This window comes from Phyllobates terribilis, unplaced genomic scaffold (genome assembly GCF_046119375.1).
Source record: "Phyllobates terribilis strain yellow unplaced genomic scaffold, ASM4611937v1 Scaffold_3__8_contigs__length_932513732, whole genome shotgun sequence".
Taxonomy (NCBI): domain Eukaryota; kingdom Metazoa; phylum Chordata; class Amphibia; order Anura; family Dendrobatidae; genus Phyllobates; species Phyllobates terribilis.
This window is the reverse complement of record NW_027362763.1, coordinates 513,286,251-513,304,892: the sequence shown is the minus strand read 5'-3', so window position 1 is coordinate 513,304,892 and position 18,642 is coordinate 513,286,251.

The window sequence follows — 18,642 nt, the reverse complement described above, 5'->3', positions numbered from 1 at the left end:
GAATTTGCAACCTGATGGAGGTCAGTATAGATGGACTAATAGAACAAGTCCCACACACTGCTAGTAGCCTAAATATTTTTTCAGAGCTAGATGCTGATAAAAATTATTTTCAATTTGCAACCTGGTGGAGGTTAGTATAGATGGACTAATAGACCAAATCCCACACACTGCTAGAAGCCTAAATATTTTTTCAGAGCTAGATGCAGAAAAAAATTATATTGAATTTGCAACCTGATGAAGGTTAGTAAAGATGGACTAATAGACCAAGTCCCACACATTGCTAGAAGCCTAAATATTTTTTCAGAGCTAGATGCAGAAAAAAAATTATATTGAATTTGCAACCTGATGGAGGTCAGTATAGATGGACTAATAGAACAATCCCACACACTGCTAGAAGCTGAAATATTTTTTCAGAGCTAGATGCAGAAAAAAATTATATTGAATTTGCAACCTGATGGAGGTCAGTATAGATGGACTAATAGAACAAGTCCCACACACTGCTAGTAGCCTAAATATTTTTTCAGAGCTAGATGCAGATAAAAAATATTTTTAATTTGCAACCTGGTGGAGGAGGGTATAGATGGACTAATAGACCAAGTCCCACACACTGCAAGAAGCCTAAATATTTTTTCAGAGCTAGATGCAGAAAAAAACTATATTGAATTTGCAACCTGATGAAGGTTAGTATAGATGGACTAATAGAACAAGTCCCACACACTGCTAGAAGCTGAAATATTTTTTCAGAGCTAGATGCAGAAAAAAATTATATTGAATTTGCAACCTGATGGAGGTCAGTATAGATGGACTAACAGAAAAATTCCCACACACTGCTACAAGCCTAAATATTTTTTCAGAGCTATATGCAGATAAAAATTATATTGAATTTGCAACCTGGTGGAGGTTATTATAGATGGACTAACAGACCAAGTTCCACACACTGCTAGAAGCCTAAATATTTTTTCAGAGCTAGATGCAGAAAAAAATTATATTGAATTTGCAACCTGGTGGAGGTTATTATAGATGGACTAACAGACCAAGTTCCACACACTGCTAGAAGTCTAAATATTTTTTCAGAGCTAGATGCAGAAAAATATTATATTGAATTTGCAACCTGATGGAGGTCAGTATAGATGGACTAATAGAACAAGTCCCACACACTGCTAGAAGCTGAAATATTTTTTCAGAGCTGGATGCAGAAAAGAATTATATTGAATTTGCAACCTGATGGAGGTCAGTATAGATGGACTAATAGAACAAGTCCCACAAACTGCTAGAAGCTGAAATATTTTTTCAGAGCTAGATACAGAAAAAAATTATATTGAATTTGCAATCTGATGGAGGTCAGTATAGAAGAACTAATAGAACAAGTCCCACACACTGCTACAAGCCTAAATATTTTTTCAGAGCTATATGCAGATAAAAATTATTTTTAATTTGCAACCTGGTGGAGGATAGTATAGATGGTCTAATAGACCAAGTCCCACACACTGCTAGAAGCCTAAATATTTTTTCAGAGCTAGATGCAGAAAAAAATTATATTGAATTTGCAACCTGATGAAGGTCGGTATAGATGAACTTATAGAAGAAGTCCCACACACAGCTAGAAGCTGAAATATTTTTTCAGAGCTAGATGCAGAAAAAAATTATATTGAATTTGCAACCTGATGGAGGTCAGTATAGATGGACTAATAGAAAATGTCCCACACACTGCTACAAGCCTAAATATTTTTTCAGAGCTAGATGCAGATAAAAATTATATTGAATTTGCAACCTGGTGGAGGTTATTATAGATGGACTAACAGACCAAGTTCCACACACTGATAGAAGCCTAAATATTTTTTCAGAGCTAGATGCAGAAAAATATTATATTGAATTTGCAACCTGATGGAGGTCAGTATAGATGGACTAATAGAACAAGTCCCACACACTGCTAGAAGCTGAAATATTTTTTCAGACCTGGATGCAGAAAAAAATTATATTGAATTTGTAACCTGACCGAGGTTAGTATAGGTGGACTAATAGACCAAGTCCATCACACTACTAGAAGCCTAAATATTTTTTCAGAGCTAGATGCAGAAAAATATTGTATTGAATTTGCAACCTGGTGGAGGTCAGTATAGATGGACTAATAGATCAAGTCCCACACACTGCTAGAAGCTGAAATATTTTTTCAGAGCTAGATGCCGAAAAAATTATATTGAATTTGCAACCTGATGGAGGTCAGTATAGATGGACTAATAGAACAAGTCCCACACACTGCTAGAAGCTGAAATATTTTTTCAGAGCTAGATGCATAAAAAAATTATATTGAATTTGCAACCTGATGGAGGTCAGTATAGATGGACTAATAGAACAAGTCCCACACACTGCTAGTAGACTAAATATTTTTTCAGAGCTAGATGCAGATAAAAAATATTTTTAATTTGCAACCTGGTGGAGGAGGGTATAGATGGACTAATAGACCAAGTCCCACACACTGCAAGAAGCCTAAATATTTTTTCAGAGCTAGATGCAGAAAAAAATTATATTGAATTTGCAACCTGATGAAGGTTAGTATAGATGGACTAATAGAACAAGTCCCACACACTGCTAGAAGCTGAAATATTTTTTCAGAGCTAGATGCAGAAAAAAATTATATTGAATTTGCAACCTGATGGAGGTCAGTATAGATGGACTAATAGAAAAATTCCCACACACTGCTACAAGCCTAAATATTTTTTCAGAGCTATATGCAGATAAAAATTATATTGAATTTGCAACCTGGTGGAGGTTATTATTGATGGACTAACAGACCAAGTTCCACACACTGCTAGAAGCCTAAATATTTTTTCAGAGCTAGATGCAGAAAAAAATTATATTGAATTTGCAACCTGATGAAGGTTAGTATAGATGGACTAATAGAACAAGTCCCACACACTGCTAGAAGCTGAAATATTTTTTCACAGCTAGATGCAGAAAAATATTATATTGAATTTGCAACCTGATGGAGGTCAGTATAGATGGACTAATAGAACAAGTCCCACACACTGCTAGAAGCTGAAATATTTTTTCAGAGCTCGAAGCAGAAAAGAATTATATTGAATTTGCAACCTGATGGAGGTCAGTATAGATGGCCTAATAGAACAAGTCCCACACACTGCTAGAAGCTGAAATATTTTTTCAGAGCTAGATGCAGAAAAAAATTATATTGAATTTGCAATCTGATGGAGGTCAGTATAGAAGGACGAATAGAACAAGTCCCACACACTGTTACAAGCCTAAATATTTTTTCAGAGCTAGATTTAGATAAAAATTATTTTTAATTTGCAACCTGGTGGAGGTTAGTATAGATCGACTAATAGATCAAGTCCCACACACTGCTAGAAGACTAAATATTTTTTCAGAGTTAGATGCAGAAAAAAATTATATTGAATTTGCAACCTGATGGAGGTCAGTATAGATGGACTAATAGAAAAATTCCCACACATTGCTACAAGCCTAAATATTTTTTCAGAGCTATATGCAGATAAAAATTATATTGAATTTGCAACCTGGTGGAGGTTATTATAGATGGACTAACAGACCAAGTTCCACACACTGCTAGAAGCCTAAATATTTTTTCAGAGCTAGATGCAGAAAAAAATTATATTGAATTTGCAACCTGATGAAGGTTAGTATAGATGGACTAATAGAACAAGTCCCACACACTGCTAGAAGCTGAAATATTTTTTCAGAGCTAGATGCAGAAAAAAATTATATTGAATTTGCAACCTGATGGAGGTCAGTATAGATGGACTAATAGAAAAAGTCCCACACACTGCTACAAGCCTAAATATTTTTTCAGAGCTATATGCAGATAAAAATTATATTGAATTTGCAACCTTGTGGAGGTTATTATAGATGGACTAACAGACCAAGTTCCACACACTGCTAGAAGCTGAAATATTTTTTCAGAGCTAGATGCAGAAAAAAATTATATTGAATTTGCAACCTGATGGAGGTCAGTATAGATGGACTAATAGAAAAAGTCCCACACACTGCTACAAGCCTAAATATTTTTTCAGAGCTATATGCAGATAAAAATTATATTGAATTTGCAACCTGGTGGAGGTTATCATAGATGGACTAACAGACCAAGTTCCACACACTGCTAGAAGCCTAAATATTTTTTCAGAGCTAGATGCAGAAAAATATTATATTGAATTTGCAACCTGATGGAGGTCAGTATAGATGGACAAATAGAACAAGTCCCACACACTGCTAGAAGCTGAAATATTTTTTCAGAGCTCGAAGCAGAAAATAATTATATTGAATTTGCAACCTGATGGAGGTTAGTATACATGGACTAATAGAACAAGTCCCACACAATGCTAGATGCTGAAATATTTTTTCAGATCTAGATGCAGAAAAAAATGATATTGAATTTGCAACCTGATGGAGGTCAGTATAGATGGACTTATAGAACAAGTCCCACACACTGATAGAAGCCTGAATATTTTTTCAGAGCTAGATGCAGATAAAAATTATTTTTAATTTGCAACCTGGTGGAGGTTAGTATAGATGGACTAATAGACCAAGTTCCACACACTGCTAGAAGCCTAAATATTTTTTCAGAGCTAGATGCAGAAAAAAATTATATTGAATTTGCAACCTGATGGATGTTAGTATAGATGGACTAATAGAACAAGTCACACACACTGCTAGAAGCCTAAATATTTTTTCAGAGCTAGATGCAGATAAAGAATATTTTTAATTTGCAACCTGGTGGAGGTTAGTATAGATGGACTAATAGAACAAGTACCACACACTGCTTGAAGCTGAAATATTTTTTCAGAGCTAAATGCATAAAAAAATTATATTGAATTTGCAACCTGATGGAGGTCAGTATAGATGGACTAATAGAACAAGTCCCACACACTGCTAGAAGCTGAAATATTTTTTCAGAGCTAGATGCAGAAAAAAATTATATTGAATTTGCAACCTGATGGAGGTCAGTATAGATGGACTAATAGAACAAGTCCCACACACTGCTGGAAGCCTAAATATTTTTTCAGAGCTAGATGCAGATAAAAATTATTTTTAATTTGCAACCTGGTGGAGGTTAGTATATATGGACTAATAGACCAAGTCCCACACACTGCTAGAAGCCTAAATATTTTTTCAGAGCTAGATGCAGAAAAAAATTATATTGAATTTGCAACCTGATGGAGGTCAGTATAGATGGACTAATAGACCAAGTCCCACACGCTGCTAGAAGCCTAAATATTTTTTCAGAGTTAGATGCAGAAAAAAATTATATTGAGTTTGCAACCTGATGGAGGTCAGTATAGATGGACTAATAGAACAAGTCCCACACATTGCTACAAGCTGAAATATTTTTTCAGAGCTAGATGCAGAAAAATATTATATTGAATTTGCAACCTGATGGACGTCAGTATAGATGGACTAATAGAACAAGTCCCATACACTGCTAGAATCTGAAATATTTTTTCAGAGCTGGATGCAGATAAAAATTATATTGAATTTGCAACCTGATGGAGGTTAGTATAGATGGACTAATAGAACAAGTCCCACACACTGCTAGATGCTGAAATATTTTTTCAGAGCTTGATGCAGAAAAAAATGATACTGAATTTGCAACCTGATGGAGGTCAGTATAGATGGACTTATAGAACAAGTCCCACACACTGATAGAAGCTGAAATATTTTTTCAGAGCTAGATGCAGAAAAAAATTATATTGAATTTGCAACCTGATGGAGGTCAGTATAGATGGACTAATAGAACAAGTCCCACACACTGCTAGAAGCTGAAATATTTTTTCAGAGCTAGATGCAGAAAAAAATTATATTGAATTTGCAACCCGACAGAGGTCAGAATAGATGGACTAATAGAACAAGTCCCACACACTGCTAGAAGCTGAAATATTTTTTCAGAGCTAGATGCAGAAAAAAATTATATTGAATTTGCAACCTGATGGAGGTTAGTATAGATGGACTAATAGACCAAGTTCCACACACTGCTAGAAGCCTAAATATTTTTTCAGAGCTAGATGCAGAAAAGTATTATATTGAATTTGCACCCTGATGGAGGTCAGTATAGATGGACTAATAGAACAAGTCCCACACACTGCTAGGAGCTGAAATATTTTTTCAGAGCTAGATGCAGATAAAAATTATATTGAATTTGCAACCTGATGGAGGTCAGAATAGATGGATTAATAGAACAAGTCACACACACTTCTAGAAGCCTGAATATTTTTTCAGAGCTAGATGCAGATAAAAATTATTTTTAATTTGCAACCTGGTGGAGGTTAGTATGGATGGACTAATAGACCAAGTCCCACACACTGCTATTAGCCTAAATATTTTTTCAGAGCTAGATGCAGAAAAAAATTATATTGAATTTGCAACCTGATGGACGTTAGTATAGATGGACTAATAGAACAAGCCCCACACACTGCTAGAAGCCTAAATATTTTTTCAGAGCTAGATGCAGATATAAAATATTTTTAATTTGCAACCTGGTGGAGGTTAGTATAGATGGACTAAGAGAACACGTACCACACACTGCTTGAAGCTGAAATATTTTTTCAGAGCTAGATGCAGAAAAAAATTATATTGAATTTGCAACCTGATGGAGGTCAGTATAGATGGACTAATAGAACAAGTCCCACACACTGCTAGAAGCTGAAATATTTTTTCAGAGCTAGATGCAGAAAAAAATTATATTGAATTTGCAACCTGATGGAGGTCAGTATAGATGGACTAATAGAACAAGTCTCACACACTGCTGGAAGCCTAAATATTTTTTCAGAGCTAGATGCAGATAAAAATTATTTTTAATTTGCAACCTGGTGGAGGTTAGTATAGATGGACTAATAGACCAAGTCCCACACACTGCTAGAAGCCTAAATATTTTTCAGAGCTAGATGCAGATAAAAAATATTTTTAATTTGTATCCTGGTGGAGGTCAGTATAGATGGACTAATAGAACAAGTCCCACACACTGCTAGAAGTTGAAATATTTTTTCAGAGCTAGATGCAGAAAAAAATTATATTGAATTTGCAACCTGATGGAGTTCAGTACAGATGGACTAATAGAACAAGTCCCACACACTGCTAGAAGCTGAAATATTTTTTCAAAGCTAGATGCAGAAAAAAATTATATTGAATTTGCAACATGATGGAGGTTAGTATAGATGGACTAATAGAACAAGTCCCACACACTGCTAGAAGCTGAAATATTTTTTCAGAGCTAGATGCCAAAAAAAATTATATTGAATTTGCAACCTGATGGAGGTCAGTATAGATTGGCTAATAGAACAAGTCCTACACACTGCTAGAAGCCGAAATATTTTTTCAGAGCTAGATGTAGATGAAAATTATTTTTAATTTGCAACCTTGTGGAGGTTAGTATAGATGGGCAAATAGACCAAGTCCCACACACTGCTAAAAGCCAAAATGTTTTTTCAGAGTTTGATGTAGAAAAAAATTATATTGAATTTGCAACCTGATGGAGGTTAGTATAGATGGACTAATAGACCAAGTCCCACACACTGCTAGAAGTCAAAATATTTTTTCAGAGCTAGATGCAGAAAAAAAATTATATTGAATTTGCAACCTGATGGAGGTCAGTATAGATGGACTAATAGAACAAGTCCCACACACTGCTAGAAGCTGAATTATTTTTTCAGAGCTAGATGCAGAAAAAAATTATATTGAATTTGCAGCCTGATGGAGGTCAGTATAGAAGGACCAATAGAACAAGTCCCACACACTGCTAGAAGCTGATATATTTTTTCAGACCTGGATGCAGAAAAAAATTATATTGAATTTGCAACTTGACGTAGGTTAGTATAGATGGACTAATAGACCAAGTCCATCACACTACTAGAAGCCTAAATATTTTTTCAGAGCTAGATGTAGAAAAATATTGTATTGAATTTGCAACCTGATGGAGGTCAGTATAGATGGACTAATAGAACAAGTCCCACACACTGCTAGAAGCTGAAATATTTTTTCAGAGCTAGATGCCGAAAAAATTATATTGAATTTGCAACCTGATGGAGGTCAGTATAGATGGACTAATAGAACAAGTCCCACACACTGCTAGAAGCCTAAATTTTTTTTCAGAGCTAGATGCAGATAAAAATTATTTTTAATTTGCAACCTGGTGGAGGTTAGTATAGATGGACTAATAGAACAAGTACCACACACTGCTTGAAGCTGAAATATTTTTTCAGAGATAGATGCAGAAAAAAATTATATTGAATTTGCAACCTGATGGAGGTCAGTATAGATGGACTAATAGAACAAGTCCCACACACTGCTAGAAGCTGAAATATTTTTTCAGAGCTAGATGCAAAAAAAAATTATATTGAATTTGCAACCTGATGGAGGTCAGTATAGATGGACCAATAGAACAAGTCCCACACACTGCTGGAAGCCTAAATATTTTTTCAGAGCTAGATGCAGATAAAAATTATTTTTAATTTGCAACCTGGTGGAGGTTAGTATAGATGGACTAATAGACCAAGTCCCACACACTGCTAGAAGCCTAAATATTTTTTCAGAGCTAGATGCAGAAAAAAATTATATTGAATTTGCAACCTGATGGAGGTCAGTATAGATGGACTAATAGAACAAGTCCCACACACTGCTAGAAGCCTAAATATTTTTTCAGAGCTAGATGCAGATAAAAAATATTTTTAATTTGTATCCTGGTGGAGGTCAGTATAGATGGACTTATAGAACAAGTCCCACACACTGCTAGAAGCTGAAATATTTTTTCAGAGCTAGATGCAGAAAAAAATTATATTGAATTTGCAACCTGATGGAGTACAGTATAGATGGACTAATAGAACAAGTCCCACACACTGCAAGAAGCTGAACTATTTTTTCAGAGCTGGATGCAGAAAAGAATTATATTGAATTTGCAACCTGATGGAGGTCAGTATAGAAGGACGAATAGAACAAGTCCCACACACTGCTACAAGCCTAAATATTTTTTCAGAGCTAGATGCAGATAAAAAATATTTTTAATTTGCAACCTGGTGGAGGTTAGTATAGATGGAAGAATAGAACAAGTACCACACACTGCTTGAAGCTGAAATATTTTTTCAGAGATAGATGCAGAAAAAAATTATATTGAATTTGCAACCTGATGGAGGTCAGTATAGATGGACTAATAGAACAAGTCCCACACACTGCTAGAAGCTGAAATATTTTTTCAGAGCTAGATGCAAAAAAAAATTATATTGAATTTGCAACCTGATGGAGGTCAGTATAGATGGACTAATAGAACAAGTCCCACACACTGCTGGAAGCCTAAATATTTTTTCAGAGCTAGATGCAGATAAAAAATATTTTTAATTTGCAACCTGGTGGAGGTTAGTATAGATGGACTAATAGACCAAGTCCCACACACTGCTAGAAGCCTAAATATTTTTTCAGAGCTAGATGCAGAAAAAAATTATATTGAATTTGCAACCTGATGGAGGTCAGTATAGATGGACTAATAGAACAAGTCCCACACACTGCTAGAAGCCTAAATATTTTTTCAGAGCTAGATGCAGATAAAAAATATTTTTAATTTGTATCCTGGTGGAGGTCAGTATAGATGGACTTATAGAACAAGTCCCACACACTGCTAGAAGCTGAAATATTTTTTCAGAGCTAGATGCAGAAAAAAATTATATTGAATTTGCAACCTGATGGAGTACAGTATAGATGGACTAATAGAACAAGTCCCACACACTGCAAGAAGCTGAACTATTTTTTCAGAGCTGGATGCAGAAAAGAATTATATTGAATTTGCAACCTGATGGAGGTCAGTATAGAAGGACGAATAGAACAAGTCCCACACACTGCTACAAGCCTAAATATTTTTTCAGAGCTAGATTTAGATAAAAATTATTTTTAATTTGCAACCTGGTGGAGGTTAGTATAGATGGACTAATAGACCAAGTCCCACACACTGCTAGAAGCCTAAATATTTTTTCAGAGTTAGATGCAGAAAAAAATTATATTGAATTTGCAACCTGATGGAGGTCAGTATAGATGGACTAATAGAACAAGTCCCACACATTGCTACAAGCTGAAATATTTTTTCAGAGCTAGATGCAGAAAAATATTATATTGAATTTGCAACCTGATGGAGGTCAGTATAGATGGACTAATAGAACAAGTCCCATACACTGCTAGAATCTGAAATATTTTTTCAGAGCTGGATGCAGATAAAAATTATATTGAATTTGCAACCTGATGGAGGTTAGTATAGATGGACTAATAGAACAAGTCCCACACACTGCTAGATGCTGAAATATTTTTTCAGAGCTGAATGCAGAAAAAAATGATATTGAATTTGCAACCTGATGGAGGTCAGTATAGATGGACTTATAGAACAAGTCCCACACACTGATAGAAGCTGAAATATTTTTTCAGAGCTAGATGCAGAAAAAAATTATATTGAATTTGCAACCTGATGGAGGTCAGTATAGATGGACTAATAGAACAAGTCCCACACACTGCTAGAAGCCTAAATATTTTTTCAGAGCTAGATGCAGAAAAGTATTACATTGAATTTGGACCCTGATGGAGGTCAGTATAGATGGACTAATAGAACAAGTCCCACACACTGCTAGGAGCTGAAATATTTTTTCAGAGCTAGATGCTGAAAAAAATTTTTTTGAATTTGCAACCTGATGGAGGTCAGTATAGATGGACTAATAGAACAAGTCCCACACACTGCTAGAAGCTGAAATATTTTTTCAGAGCTAGATGCAGATAAAAATTATATTGAATTTGCAACCTGATGGAGGTCAGAATAGATAGACTAATAGAACAAGTCCCACACACTGCTAGAAGCCTGAATATTTTTTCAGAGCTAGATGCAGATAAAAATTATTTTTAATTTGCAACCTGGTGGAGGTTAGTATAGATGGACTAATAGACCAAGTCCCACACACTGCTAGAAGCTGAAATATTTTTTCAGAGCTAGATGCAGAAAAAAATTATATTGAATTTGCAACCTGATGGAGGTCAGTATAGATGGACTAATAGAACAAGTCCCACACACTGCTGGAAGCCTAAATATTTTTTCAGAGCTAGATGCAGATAAAAATTATTTTTAATTTGCAACCTGGTGGAGGTTAGTATAGATGGACTAATAGACCAAGTCCCACACACTGCTAGAAGCCTAAATATTTTTTCAGAGCTAGATGCATAAAAAAATTATATTGAATTTGCAACCTGATGGAGGTCAGTATAGCTGGACTAATAGAACAAGTCCCACACACTGCTAGAAGCCTAAATATTTTTTCAGAGCTAGATGCAGATAAAAAATATTTTTAATTTGTATCCTGGTGGAGGTCAGTATAGATGGACTAATAGAACAAGTCCCACACACTGCTAGAAGCTGAAATATTTTTTCAGAGCTAGATGCAGAAAAAAATTATATTGAATTTGCAACCTGATGGAGTTCAGTATCGATGGACTAATAGAACAAGTCCCACACACTGCTAGAAGCTGAAATATTTTTTCAGAGCTAGATGCAGAAAAAAATTATATTGAATTTGCAACATGATGGAGGTTAGTATAGATGGACTAATAGAACAAGTCCCACACACTGCTAGAAGCTGAAATATTTTTTCAGAGCTAGATGCAAAAAAAAATTATATTGAATTTGCAACCTGATGGAGGTCAGTATAGGTGGACTAATAGAACAAGTCCCACACACTGCTAGAAGCCTAAATATTTTTTCAGAGCTAGATGCAGATGAAAATTATTTTTAATTTGCAACCTTGTGGAGGTTAGTGTAGATGGACTAATAGACCAAGTCCCACACACTGCTAGAAGCCAAAATGTTTTTTCAGAGTTTGATGCAGAAAAAAATTATATTGAATTTGCAACCTGATGGAGGTTAGTATAGATGGACTAATAGACCAAGTCCCACACACTGCTAGAAGTCAAAATATTTTTTCAGAGCTAGATGCAGAAAAAAAATTATATTGAATTTGCAACCTGATGGAGGTCAGTATAGATGGACTAATAGAACGAGTCCCACACACTGCTAGAAGCTGAATTATTTTTTCAGAGCTAGATGCAGAAAAAATTATATTGAATTTGCAGCCTGATGGAGGTCAGTATAGAAGGACTAATAGAACAAGTCCCACACACTGTTAGAAGCCTAAATATTTTTTCAGAGCTAGATGCAGATAAAAATAATTTTTAATTTGCAACCTAGTGGAGGTTAGTATAGATGGACTAATAGACCAAGTCCCACACATTGCTAGAAGCCTAAATATTTTTTCAGAGTTAGATGCAGAAAAAAATTATATTGAATTTGCAACCTGATGGAGGTCAGTATAGATGGACTAATAGACCAAGTCCCACACACTGCTAGAAGCCTAAATATTTTTTCAGAGCTAAATGCAGAAAAAAATTATATTGAATTTGCAACCTGGTGGAGGTCAGTATAGATGGACTAATAGAATGATGCTATGCCCAAAAGGTTTTACTTTACTAGGTGTAGTAAAAAAATTTGTATTCTATACACAGGTGGTGTAGCTTGCAACACAGATACGCTACTCCACTGGCTAACACACTCTGCAATAGGCCAAAAAGGATTTGCTTTGCTAGATTTAGCCAAATGCTGTGAAAAAAACTTGCACAGCACTGGCACAGACCTGCCTGGCAAAAACTGATAGGAACTGATGTAACCTAGCCCTGAAAAGGACTGCAATTACAATTAGTCTTTACTCCCACAACCTATCTATTTAAGAGCACTGACATACCTGATAAAAGTCGTAGGAAATGATGTAGCCTTGTCCATAAAAGGACTGCAATCACAACTATTCCCTACTCCCAAGCTATCTGTAGATTTGTGCGAAAATTGGCTTGAAATTAACAAAGTATAGCGCACACAGCAACAGCGGTGCCGTCTAACACGCAGCTGCAGCAGTGAGAAAATGGTGGCGACGGGGAAAATGGCTGGGTCTTATAGGGCAAGGACATGTGACATACACTGCCAATGACACATGCCCTTACTTGTGTGAAAAAAAGCACTTCGCTCCATATGTGCGCTGCTGATAGGCTGACAGACTGCACCCCCCACTGTAAATGCGGGAAAGAGAAAAAAAAATGGAGATCTTCATTATTCCTGCAGAGATCCATCCCCTGCCCCTCCCCCCGCCCCGCTGTACACTCAAACTGCGTATTAACATTAATTTTCAGCATTACTGAGAAAAAATCCAGTTATGATTTTGGTGCACGAACAGTTATCGAACATAACCTCGAACAGCCGAATTTTTTTCAAATCGTTCGTGTTCGCCGAACGGCTCGAACACCGGCCAAAACAGCTCGAATTTGAGATTGGCGAACAGTTCGACTTGAACACCGCTCTAGTCAAGACAACCAATGGAGTGGACAATAAATATGCAGTGGTGGGTGTAGAAATATATATATATATATATATATATATATATGTATTAGTTACTTTCACACGTCAAAAGTACAGTATATCAACCTAACAAGCGCTTAATTCAAATTTGTTGAGTCAAATGGAATGCCTCAGTCATGTGAATATATTAAGGACACCTCCACATAAACTTTTTAATGTATTTAACATATATAGACCTCAATTTTTGATCTTTATTTGTACAATAAAAGTAATCTATTAATGACAGCCGATATGCCTTATTCCTCTGTGCTTCCTTTTTATGGTGGTCATTAAGGCTACATTCCCACCATGAGCTTTTTGTTTACATAATGTTTATTGAAGATTTTTTTACAATATAGGGGAGGGGGGAAACAAAACTTCCAGTCTTTATCACCATGATCTTTTGATGTGTTTTTGATGTTGCAGATTTCCTGCACCATTTCTATACCTATTAGTTGCATTTTTGAGTGCATTTTTTTACATGCGTTTTTATCATGTTTTTTGACTTTGCGTTTTTTACCTCTTTTTGGTCTTTCATGTTTTTAAATAAAGCTGCTTTATTTTTATACTTCATAGTATTTGACTTTGACAAAACTCCATGTGAGGATTACATGCACTTTCGATGCATTTCCACATGCACGGCAAGTCAGTTTGCGCTGAGTTAAAAAGAAGTACAGCGGGCAGAAGATTTCTATAAATCCCATCTACTTTACTGGAACTGTGAGATAGCCATAAGCAGGGTCCAACAGGCTCTGTCAGTGTAGGGCCACAGCCCCACTATCAGTATTTTGTCAGTATTTGGTCAGTATTCTTTCTCAGGAGTGGGAGACAAAACCAGGTGAGGAAAAATCAGAGAAAAGGTATAATAGAAACAAGTCACCAATTCTGCATTTATCACTCACTCCTGGTTTTGGCTCCCAATCCTGAGAAAATATACTGATCAAATACGGACCAAATACTGATCGTGGGGCCGTGCCCTATGACACTGGTGATCGAAGTAAAAAAAAATTAAAATACGATAGTGGAACAAAAGTAAAAAGTTAAGAAAAAAGTTAAAAAAAAATTTTTAAAAAATCTTTAAAAAAAAAAACATACAAAAAAAAGCATAAAAAATAGAACAAAATTGTTTTGTCACTAACCATTTACCCTGTATGGTGAACAAAGTACAAAAAAAAAATTAAAAATCATGACAAAAATGTACTGACACACAAATAAAAAGAAAGAAAAAGCAATAAAACAGTTGCATATAAAAGAAAAATATTATCACTGAAAACTTCAACTAGTGCCACAAAAAACAGACCCTCATATGTTACTGAACAATAAAAGTTACAACTCTCAGAATATGGTGATAATATTTTTTTGTTTAATTTTGCATTGACCTGAAGAACAAAGGTGTCTTACCACTTTTACTGCAGTGTAAACAAAACAAAAAGAATAATTAAAAACAATTCCTGAATTGCTAGGTTTTGGTCATTCTGTGTAAGGGCATGTGCACACTTTAAGCATTTGGTGTAGACTAGTGTTGAGCTCGGGATGTTCGGCGAGCACCGAGCATTTCCGGGTTACTCGGGTGGGAGCTCGAGTCTCCGCCCTCCATGTTTGGGGCTCTTTACAGAGCCAATGAACATGCAGGGATTGCCAGCCAGTCACTGTAATGCCGCAGCCATGTTGGTTGTGGGCATTACATTGATTGGCTGGACGCACAGCGTCACCTCAAGTATTTAAAACCGGGCGCTGCCATCTTGGACACAGACGGCCGGGATCAGACAGTGTAGGGACAGCGCTGCTGATTTAGGGAGAGATATATACTGCAAAATAGTTGGTGTAGGGTCTGTAAAGGCTGCCAAATCAAACAAACAGTCCTTCTCAGGATTAATATCCATCCCAGATATCAGGCAGACTGTATAGAGACGCAGTGGTAATGCATGCAAACGCTACAATACAGTCCTGTGTGCTCCGGTTGCTGAAATTTCTGGACTTAGCTCCAGGTCCTGGGGGGCCAGGAAAAATCCTTTTTTTTTCATCTAAATCCTCATTTTTTTTTTCCTCCTTCACACTGTACAAATACCCGTCTTATTAAACTTCTGGTGTCCCCCCCCAGAAAAAAAAAAGTGTGTGTCTGTGACAGTTCAGACACAAATATATCTGTTAAAAAGAGTCTGGTGTAGGCCTGAGAAATAGAAGTGTGGTTTTGCAGTTCCACAGGTCAAATCTCTGTATTATTCACTTTTGGGCCATTTTTACCTAAAAACAAACAGTTTGAGTGTGTCACTCACTGTTCAGCTACAAATATATCTATTTAAAAAAGTCTCGTATACACCAGTAAATTATAACTGTGGTTTTGCCATTCCAAGGTAAAAAATCTCTATTATCCTGCTTTTGGCATTTTTTGCCGTAAAGAAAAACAATAATAGTGTCTCCTGATTGTTCAGACACAAATATATCTGTTTAAAAGAGTCTGGTGTAGGCCCGAGAAATAGAAGTGTGGTTTTGCAGTTCCACAGGTCAAATCTCTGTATTATCCTGCTTTTGGCATTTTTTGCCGTACAGAAAAACATTAATAGTGTCTCCTGATTGTTCAGACACAAATATATTTGTAATATAAAATATAACATTTATTGATGATAATTTAAAAATGCATAATAAAAGATAGGGAAAGGAATCACAGAAAAGGAAGGCCACAGAGGTAAGTATCAGCAGTACTCAGATGAACATGCACAAAAATAAAGTAAATATATCAACCAATTCTCCACATGAAGTGTTAAAATATTATATATGCAGGTAATAAAGTGAAACAGTGGTAAAGTGCAATGTGCTAATATACTTCCCACAATATTAGATGTATAAAAAATAACAGACAAAGTGAGAATGGTGTGCAAAGATCAGACATGTGTTACATATTAGGCTGGTACTGACCCGTGAGGCCTGGATATATCCTTGTGAAAGCTCCGGCGAAACGCGCGTTGGATCCAGGCCTCACGGGTCAGTACCAGCCTAATATGTAACACATGTCTGATCTTTGCACACCATTCTCACTTTGTCTGTTATTTTTTATACATCTAATATTGTGGGAAGTATATTAGCACATTGCACTTTACCACTGTTTCACTTTATTACCTGCATATATAATATTTTAACACTTCATGTGGAGAATTGGTTGATATATTTACTTTATTTTTGTGCATGTTCATCTGAGTACTGCTGATACTTACCTCTGTGGCCTTCCTTTTCTGTGATTCCTTTCCCTATCTTTTATTATGCATTTTTAAATTATCATCAATAAATGTTATATTTTATATTATATCTAGTTTATGTGTCATATATATAGGTTTTATGGTTAAATAGACACATTTACATATATATTTTCTCTTACACCCCTTTCTAATTGTTGACAAATATATCTGTTTCAAAGAGTCTGGTATACACCAGTAAATTATAACTGTGGTTTTGCCGTTCCTCGGTAAAAAAACTCTATTATCCAGTTTTTGGTATTTTTTCCGTAAAGAAATACAGTAGTAGTGTCTCCTGATTGCTCAGACACAAATATATCTGTTTAAAAGAGTCTGGTGTAGGCCAGAGAAATGGAAGTGTGGTTTTGCAGTTCCATGGTTCAAACCTCTGTGTTATCCACTTTGGAGCCATTTTTACATAAAAAAAGAACAGTGTGAGTGTGTCGCTCACTGTTCAGCCGCAAATATATATATGTTAAAAAGCCTGGTATACCCCAGTAAATTATATTTGTGGTTTTGCCGTTCCACGTTAAAAAATCTCTATTAAACAAGCATTTGGTATTTTTTTCGTAAAGAAAAACAGTAATAGTTTCTCCCTGATTGTTCAGATTGTTTAAAAGAGTCAGGTGTAGGCCAGAGAAATAGAACTGTGGTTTTCCTCTTCCACGGTTCTAATCTACTTTTTATTAACATTGTTCCAATGATAGTGCGCGTGTAAGCTATTTTACTTGATTTACAATGGGCAAGGCGCGTGGCAAGGGACGTGGAACTGGACGTTCTGGTGATGGTTCGTGTAGAGGATGGGGCCGTGGCCAAGGTGAAAATGTGCCACAACCAACAGCCACATCTTCTCACTCCCAGTTCTTGACCGAATTACTAGGGAAGCACAGAACAACACCAGTATTGTGACCTGATCCGTGTGAACAGGTTATTAATTTGATATAATATAATACTTCCAGTTACCTGGGCAACACCACCTCTGGTCTGTCTTCCACACGGTCAAATCTTAGTAGCCATGAGTCTCGACCGAATACTCCTCCTCACCCTGATGCTCCTTCCTCCCACCATGCCGAGTGTCGTCAGACAGCAACTGATCCCACACTTGGACACTCTGAAGAGCTGTTCACTGGTCAATTTCCATATTTGTGCCCCTCGCCTGCTCCGCTTGAAGTGGTGAAAGAGGAGATCCCATGTAGCGATGCCCAAATATTTGAAGAGCCGTGGCCACAGGAAGTCGACGATGGCAATTTGTCACAAGAGGTGGACGATGACGAGACACAATTGCGAGGAAGTGAGGAGGTGCGCAAGTGGAAGAGGAGGAGGTGGTGGATGATCTAGTAACTGACCCAATGTGGCAGGAGGACATGCAGAGTGGGGCCAGCAGCACACAGGGTGAGGGAGGCAGAGTACCCCAACAGGCAGGAAGAAGCAGTGTGGTGGCCGCACACAGAAGGCAGGCAACAGTTCCCTGTAACACCAACACAAGGGATGTTGCCAGTACAACCTGTAGGTCTTCCAGAGTCTGGAATTTTTTTTAAAGACTCTGATGATAACCCCAAAAAGGCCATTTGTATCACCTACCATGCCAGCTTCAGCAGGGTTGACAAAAATACCAGCCTGACCACCACCAGCATGATCAGGCACATGGCAGCAAAGCACCCGACTTTGTGGGGTGAACCCCAGGGTCCACGACCAGTGTCAGCGGGTGTCACCACTGCTTCTTCCGCTGTTGTGCGTGCAATAGACCCCCTGTTATGTGTGCAAGGCAATCCCCTGTCCATACTGCATGCAAAGATGCCCCCCCCCTCAGTCTTCACTTGTTATGGCAGTTTCTCAAGAAACAGCATCAACGTCCACGTCCCACCGCAGCATTCAATTGTCCATATTCCTGACCTTTGAACGAAAGCGTAAATTCGCAGCCAATTCCCCACAGGACACAGTCCTAAATTCGCACATTTCACGACAGCTTGTGTTGGAAATGCTGCCTTTTAGGCT